This window comes from Cyprinus carpio, chromosome B7 (genome assembly GCF_018340385.1).
Source record: "Cyprinus carpio isolate SPL01 chromosome B7, ASM1834038v1, whole genome shotgun sequence".
NCBI lineage: Eukaryota > Metazoa > Chordata > Actinopteri > Cypriniformes > Cyprinidae > Cyprinus > Cyprinus carpio.
The window spans coordinates 14,793,255-14,807,841 of record NC_056603.1 but is presented as its reverse complement, the minus strand read 5'-3'; the positions used below and the strand labels follow the sequence as shown (position 1 = coordinate 14,807,841).

General features: G+C 38.8%; 1 long non-coding RNA gene across 1 annotated transcript in view; it reads left to right on the top strand.

Annotated features, from left to right (window-relative positions):
* The window catches only part of LOC122137953, a 75,440-nt gene extending 62,264 nt beyond the window's left edge, over positions 1–13,176 (top strand). Inside the window, exon 3 of the long non-coding RNA XR_006155165.1 lies at positions 12,686–13,176. This is a non-coding gene — a long non-coding RNA (uncharacterized LOC122137953). The remainder of the gene's footprint in view (positions 1–12,685) is intronic.
* The last annotated feature ends 1,411 nt before the right edge of the window (positions 13,177–14,587 follow it).

Here is a 14,587-nt window from a genome sequence, read left to right as displayed (position 1 = left end):
AGCATTACAACCAGAGAATAAAAGAAAATGAATAAAATTCCACTTCACTCAGGGTTTGTTGCAGGAGAGACACTCATTAAAACACAACGAAAGCTTCTAGTAAATGTGCAGTAAGATTCACATGGGGCAAATATCTGAATAAAAATGTGCTATTCTTTCCCAAAGTTGTCTTTTATAGCATCAGTGTATAAATGTTGCGTGTCTGGAGCCTGTGTTTCTCAGTAACTAATGCTGTTTAATATAGCCTCTAAACGTGCGCAATGTGTTCCTTGGTCTTTTACTACGCTGTTCGGTTTAATTTACTTGTTTTTAATTTTTATTCATCTCACCCAGGTGCTTGTAAATTTGCTTGTTGACAGAGCACTCAGAGCATAAACTGGTGAGCGGCCTTTTGAACTTCTGAGGCCTTTGAAGGCTCCAGATTGGCTGACAAAGAAGGGATTTATTTCAGCTTGCTCCGAATCACACCATTTTTTACAAAAATAATCACAACAACAACTTCAAAAAATCTTCTTATAAAAAAAAAAAAAAAAAAAACTTACATGAAATGAAACCTTAACACATGCAACAACTTGCATGATTAGATAAGTAGAAAGGAAAGACTCAAATATGTGCCTTGCAAAAGTTCTTGCAGAAATATAAATTTTTTTATCATTGTTGCTCACTCTGTTTCTCATCTGTTTTTCTTGACATTACTTTTGCTGGAGCTGCTAAGTGGAGAGGAATGCAGTGTGGTTGAATATGCCCAGCATGTGAAGGTGTTTGTGTGATGATGCACTGAGACTCCTGTAAATCAAATGTTGCGTGCTTGATTTAGAGTGTGGCTTTGGGTCTCAGTGGGTTCCCCTTAATGGGCCATGATAGATTAACTTATGAGGGCAATTTATAGTCTATTACAAACAGGAAGGAAAAGGATTGCATTGACTGAAAGGGTTCCATACAAAGCACAGTTTAGCGTCAATAATCTGCCATTGAATGGGCGGCTTCGATAAATTTGCTGATAGTTTCTACAATGGGATTTCTAATAGTGCAGCAAATTACTTGATTGACATGACTCCAGTCTTCAGTGTCACAAAAAAAGGATGCTTTGCAATCATTAGTAGTAACAGGAAATGAACATCTGATGCTTTCCCCCTCATAAGACTTTTCTGTGTCTCTATAATTAAACCAGATGTGTGTCCAGTATCAGTGATTAACCTGTTGAATAGCAGACATGGTGTTTGGAGGCAGCCACTTCCTTAACAAGTCATCATGGCCAAATACTTGCACCGTGTGGGCTGAATGGAAAGTTCAAGTCTAGCCTGTGTTATTCTTGCTCAAGGGGGAAGGATAGCTTATATGGTTACTTATATTTAGGTCTGTATGAGGGCCTTTGTGTCTTGTTTGGCACAGGTGTACGTATTACCACTTATTACACATCTATATGCATATACTGAATAAGATCTGGTTGGATCCAACTTATATTTTGGAAGAAAAACAATTTAAAGGTAGAACCATTCTAAGATCTGAAACTCGAAACCCAGAGGCTTTTATTATTTATTAAACTGGATTGATGAATGGATGTCTGTACTTGTACAAGTTCTTTCGTACAACATCCCACAGAAAATTCTGACAAGATACTCGATCCTTTCTGCACATCCCCGTTACTTCCACAGTAACCATTAAAACCGTGGAAACTCTAACCTTGAGAATAGCTTGGTTTGTCTTGGTTTCTTTTGACTGTACTTGGTGTACATCCAGTGTCCATCAGCTCATCATGTTTGAGGTCCGTCTAATCAGCGGTACAATAGTGAAAGCACGAATACAGCAAAGGTTCAGTCCATAATCTGAGCTGGCTTCACAATGAAATGTGGAGAGGTCTTTTTAGGGTGAAATGTATATGATTATCCGCAACATGCCAGATGGCCACATTGTCTCCATGCAGTGAACTTGAATTCTTTCGGGGTTCACCAAAGTTCACCTGCTCTAGACAACACCATTTGTATGAATTGAAAAGGACAAACTGCAGGTTCACAACTTTAGAAGGTAATATCACATATCATGTAGAGCAGCTGGAAGGAGAACCGTGAGAGAAGGTGTCATTTTTCTAAGCTAACTCTATGTCTATTTGTCAAAGTGATTTATGGAGAAGTGTAAGGTGTCCAGTCCAAGCATTTGCCGGAATACCAGATTAAATGAATCCAGGAATGCAGTTTTAGCTTAAAATGGAGCAGCGAATAAGAGAAATGGGGAGACAGGCCGAGAAAGAGAGACAGGCTGCGATTCTATTTGTGGATAATTGACCGTAGGGCCAGAGATGGTGCATTTCTGAAGCTCGTAAAATGTAATATATTGTGCGCTGCTCCGTGGTGCGAGGTTATTCAAACAAACCACATGAATGCAAAGTTACATACCGGTAATCCTTCAGTGTTTTACTGGCAGCCTTTACAGAGTTCTCCAAGGTCATCAGCTCTTTCAGAGCAAACGAAAATAAGTGGTTGAGTTACAGGCAGTGAGAAGGGCAGGCCGGTGGGGTCCTGAGAAGGGTAGGGGGTGAAAGGGGGAAAGACAGAGGTGAAGAGACAGCAGAATGGGGTCACATGAGAATATATGGAGACAGGAATGAATAGGCTAGGCGTACTGGATCTATGGATTTTCCAGTTATTGCGTCAGTGTTTGTTATGTGCTCAGCATTTTACCAGTCAAAATATGCAGATGAACTGCCTGATAAATCTGTTGCATATTGTTTTAGCCCCACGGAAAAATATTCCTCCGTAGGTAAGAGCAAAATAATGCTTGTGGATTTTCACTCTGACAGATTTACCTCAGCGGACGAGGTGACAGTTTTGAATGCAGGGAGCAAGCCAGACCCCCCAAACTCCAGGGTCTCAGAACCGAACCCGATATTCCAGGAGACGTTATTATTGTGTGTTTGCCAGCACTTGTCAAACCACCTAATTATATAATTATAATCATACAAACTTGAAGTTAAACAAACAGTCTACTGGAGCAGGGCTCGAGAAGGCCAGGGAAAACGATTAGAATACATCTAACCAGCTCCCCTGCTGTGCTTCCTCTTTCTTGCTCTTTGTTACTCTCTCTCGATCACTCTCTCCTCAAGTATTCCAACAATGTGACAGTCTGATGGTATTTATATCTCATTCTGCCTCAGATTTTTTTTCTCTCTTTCACTGCTCTCCCAGAATATTATGATTGGCGGTGTGGTACGAATCCCGGTGCTGCGCAATAACCGCCGCGGTGTGTGGTACCGGGAAGTAGACGTGACACGCAGCAGCAGGCTTTTCTTCACGTGGTTCTCTGTTTGTCCTGCAAGTAGAAGATGCGCAGAGAGGTGACCGTTGCAAATCTTTAGAATAAAAGAAAGGCTTCAGAATTTTTCTGGCAATGCCTACTCTTTGAAGATCTCTGCCAGGTGGAGAGTTGCAGAAGAGCCAATGTAAATTTAATGTTGCATTCAAAATTGCTAGTTTAACATAATGTAAAGAGATAATTAGAGACTACAACAACAACTTTTAGGAGCCCAATAGTTTTTTTGTAAAATAAATATTTATATAATTGTTTTTAAATTTGTTATTTTAATAACTGATAAATGGCACAAAATATGTTTTATTTTGACTAAATAAACAGTAAAAAAGTTGTTTTTCATGCTACAAGTGAATTTAGGCATCACAACAATTTTTTAATTTAATTTTTTTAATCACACTTTATTTTAAGGTCCCATTCTCGCCATTAACAAACCATTAACTATGACTTTTGCCTCAATAAACTCCTAATTATCTGCTTATTAATAGTTAGTAAGGTAGTTGTTAAATTTAGGTATTGGGTAGGATTAGGGATGTAGAATATGGTCATGCAGAATATGTGCTTTATATGTCAGCCAATATGTTAATAATAGGCATGCTAATAAGCAACTAGTTAATAGTGAGAATTGATCCCTATACTAAGAGTAACCATGTGTTTTTTTTTTTATCTGAACTAGAATGACTAATGAATGTTTATGGACACGTTTTGATTGGTTTCTGTTATAACTCCGGTAGAGGTTAATACAAATAATGGTTTACATCATAAATACTGCATTTATTAAATTATGTACCTCTGTTTCACCTGCATCTGTTATACGAGAGGCCCTCTATATGCCACCTCTTCCAGTTATCCTGCTTTTAAGGAGATAACTACTTTTTTCATAACTTATTTATTGTGAAAAGGATCTTGTGGAAACAAACATTTTTGGGGAAATTATAAATTCTGGGAATCAGTGGTAGATGAATGCATAGCTGGCCATGCCATACAGTCCAGTCTACGGCCGTCTCTGCAATGTCTCCAACACAAATGTGTCTGACCAGTCGCCGGAGCCTCTACGGCTAATAAAACTAACCTTTCCAGTACATACCAGTCCCCCTCACTTTAGGGCAGGCAGCTGCAGAAATCATTTTCATGTAATTAAACCGCTACTCTCTGAGGTCTTCACGAAGTAACAAGGCAAGTGGATCCAAATCTAGACTGGGCATATCCAAAGGAAAAAAAAGGAGAGGGGAAAAGGTGAAGAGGGTTTGACCACATGAGCCCCCAGACAAGTACAGGTGGAAGCACCATCACTGAAACCTGTAAAAAGATTATTTGGAGAGGGGCGATGACAGGAGACTGGCGTAATGGCGAGAAATGAGCTCTACAGTGAAAAAGGTTAAGATGTGGTGCAAAGGCTCTCAGCTCATGAACACTGACAGTACAAATAAGTGTGTGTGTGTGTGTGTGTGTGTGTGTGTGTGTCCAGTTGTTTGGTATTGGCCAGAAATGGAGCAGGAAAGCTTCCAGTGTCTCGCTGCTTCTATCCAATTATGAAATGGAGGGAAATGAAGGTTAATTAAACTAAAAGGCTTAAACTGTGTGGGACTGAAACTATGTACCACAGGCTGAGTTTCTTCGCCTCTATTCAAGTCATTAAGCTCATTTCCTCAGGCCTACTGGAATCATATGATGACTGGAGCACGATGCAAAACTGGCCATTTACCAGTCCAGCTGTGCTGGGTATACTGTGAATGTGTTTAGAGATCAAAAGATACTCGACCATTTAAAATTTGGGGGTCAGTAAAAATATTTCTGTCATGACAACTCTCAGAGGGATTGGCATGGAAATGTACATGACAATGTTAATGTATTTTGTCTTGGCGAAATTCATTTGCTACGCTGCTGCGGAAGAGCAAGTACCGAGACTTGCTACTGCCAATACATCCACAACATGCTGCTGTAAGCATTTAAGAAATACTGCTGCTGCAAATATAACATACATTAAATAACCCCCATATAGCATACATGAATCACCTCGTAGCAAATCTATACAGGTGGAGCTGGGGAAGGTGGAGGGTTTCTGAAGCAAGCTGCAACTGCTACAGCAAGCACTAGTCATATATTAGAATGCTGAGCAGTGAGCTCATTGGGTACTGATACAGGAGCGAGCCAATCAACTGTGCCATGTGATGATGTCATTAGGTCAGATTTAGTTAGACCCATCGGACTGCACCATCTAGAGTTTCATGCCAGAACTCTGTTTTTAATGCATGTATTTAGCAAGAATTCATTAAATTGATCAAAAGTGACACTAAAGACACTCATAATGTCACAAAAGATTTCCACTGAAAATAAGTACTTGATCTTTTTATTCATTAAAGAATAATGAGAAAACAACAGGTATCATGGTTTACACAAACATTTAGGCAGCACAACGAGAATGATAATGAGAAATGTTACTTGAGGAGCAAATCAACATATAAAAATGATTTCTGTTGGATCATGTGGCACTGAAGACTGAAATAATGGCTGCTAAAAATTCAGAGGAATAGGTTAATGTTGTTGTTATTATTATGCATAGTCTCATAATCATTGATTTGGTGAACACGGTACCAAACCTATTTATATAACAGCTTGCATATCGGTTGGGATCATATACTTCTGACTGTACCATTCAAGTTTGAATATACTTTTCAGACCATAATTGTAAGAATAATAAGGCATTTTCTTTAGTCAAATGAACAAGTTTCTGTCACTGTTAGATAGTTAGATTTATGCCTTCAAACAAAAGTTTCTGTAATTGTACAAAGCACATGAATATTTAACATAGCACAGTGATCACATCTGGCCTTTACTACTGGGATAGTTCTCAAAAATGAAAATTCAGTGATCATTAACTTGCCCTCATGTTGATCCAAACCTGTATGACTTTAGTAATCCATGGGAAACAGAAGATGATATTTTGAAGAAAACACTGTAGTTTTTTCTTTTCTTTTTCCATACAGTGAAAGTAAATGTGGTCCAGTGTTGATTATTATGCTACTGACTTTCATTGTATGAACAAAAACATTCGTCAAAACGTCGTCTTATGTGTTCCACATGAAAAAAGTCATACAGGTTTAAAACAACATGAGAGTGAGTGAATGGTGACAGAATTTAAATTTTTTGTGTAAAATATATCTTTAACTCTGGAGAAAAATTTCATAACCCAAGGTTAAATGTTCCCTTTCAAAATTACAAGTGTGAAAAATGGGTTAAAAGTAGGATTTATAAAAGATGACAGCCCATGGTTAGATGCAGTGTGAAAAGTCCAATGAAGAACTGTAAACTTCATCCCTCACCCTGCACAGTTTTGTCAGACTGTCTTCAGCCGAGGTAGACAGAGTGGCTATACTGCACAAAAAGAGACAACATAATAGCAGAGCGCAGAGAAAGAGAGAGTGAGACAGAGTGAGGGAGGAAACCGTACAAGACAATTATTCAAGAGCAAAGTTGTCCCTGTGGAACCTTCTCTGTATGTATGAAGTTTCACTTCCCATCTGTCCCGCCTTCTCGGTCTGAGGTCCAGCTCCAGTTCTTCCCTCTGCAGAGAGAACCTCACACACATACAAACACAGAAACACACATATGCACCTCAAGAAAAGGGATGCTCTGTTTAGATTTATGCACCCTGGCTACTGGTTTTCTCATCATCAGCTGTAGGATGATCAGGGAGGCGAGGTCTGAAGTAATCTCACAGCACACTTGCTCTTCATTGAGTCGAAAGGATGGCAGGAGCGCTCGCCAAAGGAGCCTCAGGAACAACAGACGTGTCCATCCATCAATCGCTACCGATGGATGTCCAAGAAAAGCAAGACTGAGCGTCTGGACAGGCCCTGGAAGATGAAGACTGAGAAAGAAGTGAAGATGAAAAAAAAAATGGCATTAAAAGAAGATGAACTACTAGTTGGAACTCAGTACAATATGTTTTAATTAAAGGTTACAAAATAAGCTTGTTTTAATGTAACACCTTTTTTTTCAACACTCTGTCTTGATCTTAAAGGGACAGTTTAAATGAAAAATCTGTCACTTATGTTTTTTTGGGTTTTTTTTGGAAATTCTGGACCACACTCACTAAACCTGGATTTTGTATCTAATTAAACAATTAAATTACAATATACTTAAATATGTATGTTTCACTGCATTACTTATATTCTATAAGTAGACTCTACTTATTTGTAGACATATTTGGAACCTATGAATACATTTAAGTTCAATGAACAATATTATTTAGTTTATCTCCTGACCACGCCTCCCCCACACTGGTGCAGCAAATCAGGTAATGACACCATTTTGTCAATGTGACGGTGTGTGATTTCAAGAAGCCGTGGATAAGAAGTTGGATAGTTCTCTGGAAGTTATTTTCCGCCATTTAGCTTTTATCGTCTTTCTTTCCTCGCGAGACTGTTTGCGATCGGCGAAAAATGTTGTTTGTCTAAACGATGGGACATTTCTCATCCGTTAGCTAGCTATTTTTCTCACTCGTCTGCAACGTTTGCACAACTTGGCACCCACTTCCCTTTGCCTTTACTTTCTCTTTGTCTTTACTTTCTCTTTGTCTGTTTTTGTAGTGAAATCACTTGGTTCTTCTACTTTTTGTTTTTTCTGAAACATTTCCATCTTCACTTATCAATCTCCGGACAGGATTTATAATCAAAGTTTTGAACTGGATCTAACTCTGTGAGTTCATTCTGGGCACTGCCGCTGAGTGGGTTTCCACCTTCTCGCCGTGCTGTGCCCTGTGTACCACTGTCTAGCCTGGCTAACGTGGGCCAGTGTTGTGTGTCCTGTGTATCGTTGTGGTGAGTGTTGTGCTTCATGTATGAATTTTTTTCTCAAATAAATCTTGTTTGGCCATGAGACTGATGGCCTCTTGTTTTTTGCTATCCTTGCTGTTTTCCATTCAAATGGAGTTTTGTTACACATCGAAACAGTTGCATAGTTTTACCTGTTTTTCCCGACTGGATCCCATCACATATGAGCCCCTTTCACACTGCACGTCGGACCCGGCAAATTGCCGGAACATTGCCGGGTCGACTTCTGTGTGAAAGCAAACACGTCCCAGGATTGAACCCGGGTCGGGGACCTAGTAACATTGCTGGGTTCATTCCCGGGATGAGCGATGTGTGAACAAAAGCCAGAACTTACGCCGTTTCGTAAGGATGACACGCGTTATCACGCGACTCTTTTACCAGGTGTTTTGAAGGCAGTTAAAAGTTTGCGACGAAAAAATATGTGCAAACTGTAACGAAGCAGAGATCAGTTAGTTCCTTACTTTCCGTGCTGAAGCTGAGATCATTCACCAGCTTAAGTGAAAGTTAACGTGCCTAACGTTTTCAACTCGTACATTACACATCAAACCCTGATATCACGTGTCTTTACGGGACCTTTACGGGTTGTGTGTAAACGCACGCACATATTCCGGGTAATCACTGGCAGTGTGAAAGCGCAAAATCTAGCGACCCGGGTACAAATGCCGGGACACATTACCCGTGTATTTGCCGGAATCCTAGTGTGGAAGGGGCTATAGACTGTGTAAAACTATTCAAATTGCTTGTCAGCCCCGCTATATTCATCGCTCACCAAATCGACTCCTGAATATTAACTGCTCTTTGCCTGCTTCTGTCCCCTCCATTGGTCTCATAGGTCAAGCACATGGAAGTCGTCCTCTATGTATATACATTGCAGAGTTTGTTTATTGTCACTAAGGCCACTAGAAAAGACCAGTGATTGACTCTGTGCTTAACAAGAATGTGCAGCGATGTGGTAATTTTGCCCTACTTAACACTCTGTCTTTAACTGGGAAAGGAACATTTCTTCGGGACTTCATCTCTGACAAGAACTGTGATATGCTGATGCTCACAGAAACCTGGCACGCATCTAATGACTTTGTTGAACTTAATCTGCTTTCTCCTCCTGGTTTTTAGTACTCTGGCTAAGCCCTCAATTGGAGGCAGGGGTGGGAGCCTGGCGGTCTATCGCCCAAGTCTTCATATTGAGCTGTCTCCTTTCCATGAGGTGACATTGATTGAATATTTGGCATTTAAAATCACTAGTCACTCTTCACTGCTCATAATACTGGTGTATCGTCCTCCTAAAACAAACTTGCCATTTCTGTCAGACTTGTGTGAATTGCTGACAATTGCTTCTGCCCAATCTACAGCTATGCTATTGCTAGCGGATTTCAATATTCATGTTGATACTGATACTGTTCATGATCTTGAGTTCATATCTGTCCTTGATTGTTTTAATCTGCAGCAAAATATTGATTTTCCAACTCATGTACATGGTTATACACTGGATTTGGTTTGCTCTACTGGTATTGTCATTACTGCCTAAAAAGGGTCTAAAATAGGTATCTCTGATCATAAACTGATTTAATTTTCTTGCAGTTTTTACATTCCAAAACCTGTTGTTAAATCCTTGATTGATTATCATTCATGGAAGTTGGTTGATCCTCTGTCATTTTCTGCTGCACTCAGTGATTCCCCCCTCTCTGACTGCTGCAGTCTTTCCAGTGCTGAATACATTCTTAATGTCTATGATGAAAGTGTTTCTACTATTTTGAATCATTTTGGTCCCTTAAAATCTAGACAGGTCCCTTCCTCACACACTTCTCCTTGGTTCAACACTGAACTTAGGGCAATAAAAACTGAAAAGGCTTTATAAGAAAACTGGCCTTATTGCTCACTCTGTATCGTTTGAGCCAACAAGACGTGAGACATGCGGATCCATGTGCAAGCTTAACGAGGAGGGAGGAGCTAATCAATTACTATAGAAACTAACAAGATGGGCAAATGAAACAAGGGAACACAGAAACAATGGGGAACAAGAACATTTCAAAATAAGAGTCCACAAAACCAAAGACAGGGGAACATAGACTGGGATCCTGACACACTTCTTATTATACAGTATACTGAACACATTAAGCAGTACAGGAACACTCTTAATGCAGCTCGATCATCTTATTTCTCTACTTTCATTAATAAGTCCAAAAACAGGCCTAGAACATTATTTACTACGATTAAAAAGTTAACTCAGCCTCCCACACAGTCTCTAGTAGGCTCTGATCAAATGCGTGACGCTTTCCTGAACTTTTTTCAGAATAAAACATCTCATACCTGTCAACACCCTACCTCTGTTCCCACTACTGAACTTCTCTCATTATGCCATGCTCATAGCTTCTCTATTTTTTACTCTGTTGTCCCCACAGTGGTTGATGAGATAATCAGGCTAATTCCTCTGCTAGTCTTCTTGATCCTGTACCTACCTCTTTACTGAAGAATTGCTTGCCTGCTTTGTCACTACCCATCACTCACCACAAAAATACAACAATGTCATCCAGAACTGTACCATCAAAGCTTAAGATTGCTGCTGTCACTCCAGTTCTTAAAAAGCATGGTCTCGACCTTCTTCTATTAGTAGCTATAGGCCTATTTCAAACTTATCTTTTCTCTCTAAGATATTAGAAAAAGTTATTGCTTCCCAGTTACAGGACTTCTTAACAGCACACATCCTCTACGAGCCCTTCCAGTCTGGCTTTCGTCCATTACACAGTACTGAAACAGCCCTGGTTAAGGTTCTTAACAATATTCTCTTAGCTTCTGATTATGGTGCTCTCAGCACTCTCCTTCTGTTAGACCCTTGAATGGTTTTCCTCCTATTTGACTAGGAGGCAACAATTTGTTATATACCAGAAACACAAATCATCTACCAAATCCATCAGTTTTGGTGTACCTCAAGGTTCAGTTTTGGGTCCTCTCCTCTTTACCATTTATATGCTACCAGTTGGACAAATGATCAAATGCTATGGGTTTAACTTCCACTGTTATGCAGATGACATTCAAATTTATTTTAGCGTACCTTCCACCTCAATGTTTCCTCTGCCTGCATTAACAAATTGCATTAAGGAACTCAAGCTTTGGCTGGAGGCAAATTATCTTAAATTTAACTCTGATAAAACTGAGGTAATTCTGATTGGCTCTAAAGCTGTTGTATCTAAGCTCTCTGGTCAAATGATGGATCTGGATAGTGATCTGATTATGAGCTCCACTAAAGTTCGCAATCTTGGTGTTCTCATTGATTCCACTCTTTCATTCAATGATCATTTTGGTAAAGCAGTAAAGACAGCTTTTTTCCACCTATGTAATATCTCTCGTATTCGATCCTCTCTCAGTCTGCAGGATGCTGAAACTGTTATGCATGCCTTCATCACATCTCAACTAGATTACTGTAATTCACTTCATGGCCTGTCAGCTAATAATATCAGACTACAATATGTTGAAAACTCTGCAGCTTGCTTGATTACCCACACATGACAGAGCGATCACATCACCCCAATCCTCTATCACCTTCATTGGCGCATAAACTACATGATACTTATTCTCACTTATAAAGATCTCCATAACCTTGGTCCTACATATTTATCTGATTTACTTCTGCCTTATGTTCCTCCCCACTCCTTACAATCTTCTAGTGAGGGATTGTTAGTCACCCCTAAGTTTCGTCTGGTGACTATGGGAGCTAGGGCTTTCAGTGTTGTGGCTCCCAGATTGTGGAATGCTCTTCCCCGTCAAACATCCATCAAGCATCCTCCCTTCTCTCCTTCAAAAACCTCTTAAAAACACATTTTTTTCTCTGAGTATTACCCTTCAGTTCTCAGTCTGTAATTTGTACCCTGTTATGGATGTTTATCTACATTCTCTCTGTATCTCTAATCTAACTTTGTAAGTGGTCTCTGTATATTACTCTCAGCTCTTGGTATGTGTTCTGTCTTCTGGTATTGTTGTATATTTGTTTCTGTTCCTTAAACCTGTCTTGTAAAGTGACCTTGGGTTTTGGAAAAGCGCTATATAAATAAAATGATTATTACATAACCGCTCTTGAACCCCTGACCAGCGAGGGACTTTGGCTTGACTGACATTTTTTCACCTCTTCCTTTCTGTGATTTCTATATCACTCAAGGAGCTGTTGTTTATGAGGAGTGTAAATTTAGTTTTACTCATACAGCAGCCATGCTTCCAACAAGATTCCAACTTGGAAAAATCATGCATGTCCTCATAGAACTCATAATTTTTTGAATATAAGTTTTGAATTTTCTGAGAGCACCTACCTTTACCACATGACCACTGTACCTGTCTGCTCCAGATTAATTTAGGTGTTGAGTGTTGCCAATAGAAATGCACAATTCCAGGTCCAAGGACATGAACAGTTCACGATGAAGACGTAGAACGTCACAATGTTGTCCACTCAGAATTACTGTATCTATGAGATGGTGTGAATGCAGCATATGACCTGGAGTATTTGACAACAGCATTATCTAACTGACTTGATAATGTCGATCTGTTTCTTCCTCTGTTAGGATGCCTCTTACAAAACTGACTCCAGTATGAGTCATCAGTGTTGATCAAGAAAATCCACAACTAAACCCATGGGTGGGAATTATCTTGGAAGAAAGTTTGGCAATGGATGAACTGACCCATCTCAGGCCTTCTATGTCCATTTCTTTTTTTTTCAGACTGATTTATGCTCTGCACCTGGACTACCGTAAGTGTGTGAAAAGCACTTTATATTTTATTCATTAGATAATGCTCAACCTCGGACAAGGGGAGCTGGCACCCAAAATTCTGTACTGCCAGTATTGTGAACTCAGAGTGGAAAAAAACATATTGATGTAATCTCTTGTGATTCTGAGATAGACTGTTCATGTGCAAGTTAATTTGTTAATCTAGGTTGTTTTTTTGTTTGTTTGTTTTTGTTTTTTCTGTGGAAATGTTTTCAGGATATGAAAATTTCATGTTTTGTTTTGTTTTCAAAATTAACATTTGGAATTTAATTAAAATAAAACAGAAAATTGCATGAATGTTCTTTTATTTGTGTGCTTTTTTTTCTAATTTAACAAATTGGAAAACTAAAACAACTGATATAGATGTAACCTGGAAATTAGTACAGTAAACTTAAATATACTAGGTGTAATAAGTGCAAATTAATTGAGATTACAAAACATTTTAAGTTAAATGAACTGAACTTAGTAATTGATATTGAAATTAATCTTATTTTTTTTTAGGGCAACCAGTTTCCTCAAGTTTTTTTAAAGTAAATTAAACTTATCCAGGTTTAGAATTTCATTGTATTAACAATTGTACTCTTCAGAGTATCATCTTTTGTGTTCTGCAGATAAAAGAAAGTCATACAGATTTGGAATGCAATGCTAGTAAGTAAATGATGACAGAATTTTCTTTTCTTTTTTTTCTTTTTTTTGGGAGGGGGGGGGTGAACTATCCATTTAATACTCTCTTACAACACAGAATTGAACACAGTATTGCAGTTTAGATTTCCTTAGAAGAACCTTCGAAATCCGGCTCCAAACTAGCCCAGCTGCCATTCCAAACATTCTTTTTAACAAAACTAATAACAAACGTCCTCTTTCCCGTAAGCTGTGTAGACAGTTCAAACACAAAAGCACACACATGCTTCAGCCAATAACTTTCACTCTGTTCTTCTGCTGTTATAAACTGTATTTCACATAGCCTTTTTAAGAGCAAATTCTTTTTCCTTTATTTTTTATTTTTTTAATTACTGGTCAGTCCTGTCTTTGGCAGTATGTTGATCTGACAGTAGAGAGCAAAATAAAGTACAGCTCTATTGTTGATAAGAGCAGTTAGCCTGTGGTTTAACTTTTCACAGTCAGTTTTCATTTTAGAGAGATTACACTTCAGAGAGGTATTTCTCCATTTCAACCAAAACAGATTGTGGTTGATGATGGCCTATTTGTACACACTGTTTTACCAAAATCCTGAGTAACAGCGTAAAAAATCCAGCAAACTAAGCAATTCTGATTGGTTTAACGATGCACGACTGTTCATCTGAGTTTTTGACTAAGGCAGGTGTGTCTTAGCTCTTATTTCAATAATATTAGTCAGGAAGTTAAGACATTTTATGCCTGATATTATCTCAGTTTCTTGTCAGAAACATTTCAGTAAGGTGTTAAAATGAACATCAAGGAAACAGTGAGAATGGGATTTTATACCATGTTTAATGGAGGAACTTCAAAGGCTATCCTGGAGTTATAATTGGCATAGTTAAAAGTGAAAGCTGCAAGAGAACTAATATTCAGAACATCCTAAAACCAAAGGCCCAACTCTACTCAGCCTATTTAGTCAGTGTAAATTCTGTTCATGACTCCTTAAAGCCAGTGTGCTGTTTTATAAGTTCATTCTTGACCTCGGTGAATGCAATCAAAGTAGATATTAAAAACTCTTGT